Raw genomic sequence first — 3,164 nt, forward strand, 5'->3', positions numbered from 1 at the left:
TGAAGAGTACAAAGATAGTTCAACATACAAAAATCAATGTAATACATCACATTAACAAAAACGAAGGGAGGACAATCTATATGATCCTTTCAATTGATGAAGATAAATCATTTGACAAAATTCAACACTCTTTCGTGATAAACATTCTGAACAAACTAGGAATAGAATGCAAATATCTCAACATAATAAAAGCTGCATATAGAAACCAATAATTAATATCATACTTAATAATGAAAAATTAAAAGTTTTTTCTCTAAGATAAGGAATGGCACAAGGATACGAGATTTTGACAATCTATTCAACATCATACCAGAAGTCCTAACCAGAGCAATTAGTCAAGAAAAAGAAAGAAAAACCATCAAATTAGAAAAAAAAAAGTAAAATTATTTATGTTCACAGGTGACATGATATTACATGTAGAAAACTCTAAAGATATCACACTAAAACTTAAGAAATAAGTGAGTTTAACAAAGTTGTAGGATGCAAAATCAACACATAAAAATCAGTAGTTTCTATATATTAGCAATAAACAATTAAAATCAATTTAATAAAAGAAAACAAGAAAACAATTCTACCAATAATAGCATTAAAAAGAATAAAATATTTAAGAATAAACCTAACCAAGAAGTCAAAAGACTTGTATACTATACTAAAAACTACAAAACCTTGTTAAAAGCAATTAACAAAGACACCAATAAATGGAAAGATGTTCTGTGTTCAAGGATTAGAAAATCTGACATTGTTAAGATGTCAATACTACCCAAAGTTATCTATAGACTCACTACAGTCCCTGGCAAAATCAATGATGTCTCTTTTTGCAGAAATAGAAAATTTTATTCTAAAATTCATATTGAATTTCAAGATTCCAAATAACAGAAACAATCTTGCAAAGAAGAACAGAGATGGTCTCACGCTTCTGATTTAAAAACTTACTATAAGATTATGGTAATCAAAGCAATATGGTACCGGCATAAAGACAGATATATAAACCAAAGGAATAAAATAAAGAGCCCAGAAATAAACTCTTGCGTATATAGTCAACCAATTTGAACAAGGGTACCAAGACTTTAACAGAAAAGAATAATCTTTTCAACAAATGATGTTGGGAAAATTGGATATCCACATGCAGAAGAATGAAGTTGGACACTTATACCATAAAAAAATTAACTCAGATCTAAAGCCATTCCACCTTGAACAAGCCTGATCCTGTCTGATCTCAGAAGCTAAGCAGGGTCAGGCCTGGTTAGTAGTTGGATGGGAGATCACCTAGGAAGACCAGGTGCTGCAGGTGTAAAAAAAAAAAAAAAAAAAAGAGAGAGAGAGATTGTAAGCTGTCAAGGTCATTGCAATCTGTGAAGTCAACCTTGTCTAAAAGGTTGCCTTGCCTAAAAAAAAAAAAAAATTACTCAAAAGGAGTCAAAGTCCTCAACATAAGGCCTAAAACTATAAAATACTTAGAAGAAACTGTAGGTGAAAACTTCATGACGTTGAATTTGACAACAATTTACTGGATATCAAAATTTCAGTCAACAAAAGAAAAAAGACAGATAAATTTGACTTCATTAAAATTAAAAACTCTTGTGCACTAAAGGACACAATCAACAGAGTGAAAAGGCAACACATAAATGGGAGAAAATATTTTCAAATCATACATATAATAAAAGATTAATATCAAGAACATATAAAAATCCTTTAACTCAACAACAGCAACAACAACAACAACAAAACAATTAAAAAATGGGCAAAATACTTGAATAGATGATTCTCTAAAGAAGGTATACACAATAGCCAATAAGCACATGAAAGATGCATAACATCTCTAATCATTAGGGAAATACAAATTAAAACCACAATAAGACACTATCTCATATCTCTGAGAATGACAATTATCAAAAAACAAAACAAAACGAAAAGAGAAAAATCAAGTGTTGACAAAGATATGGAAAAATAGAAACACTTGTGCATTGCTGGTGATGAAGCTACCGTAGAAAATAATGTGGTGATTCCTCAAAAATTTACAAATAGAATTGCCATATAATCCAGTATTTCCACTTCTGGGTAGATAACCTAAAAGAAATGAAGTTTTGGATTCAAACAAAATATTTGTACACCCATGTTCACAGCAGCATTATTTATAATAACCAAAAGGTAGAAACAACCCATGTGTTCATTGACAGATGAACAGATAAACAAAATTAGTTGTATATATGTTCTAATATGTAGCATATATACATAGTTTTTAATATAATACATATCATTTTAATATATAACATCACAGTGGAATATTATTCAACTTTAAAAAGGAAGAAAATTCTGATACATGCTGCAAAATGAAAGAAATTTGAAGACATTATATGCTAAGTAAAATAAGCCAGTCAAATAAGAACAAATGTTGTGTGATTCCACTTAAATGAGATACCTTAAGCAGTCAAAATTATAAGCACAGAAAGTAGAATGGAGATTTTCAGGGGCTGAGGGGAGCAGGGAAAGGGACGCTATTGTGTATCATAGTAGAGTTTCAGTTGGAGGAGGTGGAAAAAGTTCTGGAGGCAGATGGTGATGATGGTTGCACGACACTGCGAATGTTCTCATATGCCATAGAACTGTACATTTAAAAATGGTTAAAATGATAAACTTTATGTTATGTATTTTTATCACATTTCAAAAAGTATCTGTTTGCAAACATAAGCAGCTGCTCAAGCATGATTAACACTAATAAACAACTGGTCTTAATAAAAAATACACCTTTTCTATGTGAACAGTTTGAGTTTGGCAAATACATACTTCTGTGTAACCACCACCCACTCATCCATGTAACTGCTGCTATTCCAGTCGAGACAGACAACATTTACTTTACCCTAAATATTCCCCACAGGTCCCCTTTCAGTGAGTCTGACTCTTACCCTGAGCCTCAGGCTACTGATACACTTTTTAGTCAATGTAGATTAATTTTGCATATTCTAGAAATTTATGTAAGTAGAATCATGGCATATGTATTCAGTTACGTCTGTCTTCTTTCACTTGGCCTGATATTTTTGGTTTTCATTCATGTTTTGCATATAGTAGTTTATTCTGTTTTTATTGATGAATAGTGTTTCAGTATAGGAATATATCACCATTTGTATGTCTGTTCACCTGTTGAAAAACTTTTGCATTATTTCCAG

The 3,164-nt window shown here is 31.0% G+C and overlaps 1 pseudogene; it reads left to right on the plus strand.

Moving 5' to 3' along the window:
• Positions 1–1,172: 1,172 nt before the first annotated feature.
• LOC111738409 lies at positions 1,173–1,291 on the plus strand (annotated as a pseudogene).
• Positions 1,292–3,164: the final 1,873 nt, after the last annotated feature.

This window comes from Pteropus vampyrus, unplaced genomic scaffold (genome assembly GCF_000151845.1).
Source record: "Pteropus vampyrus isolate Shadow unplaced genomic scaffold, Pvam_2.0 Scaffold37, whole genome shotgun sequence".
NCBI lineage: Eukaryota > Metazoa > Chordata > Mammalia > Chiroptera > Pteropodidae > Pteropus > Pteropus vampyrus.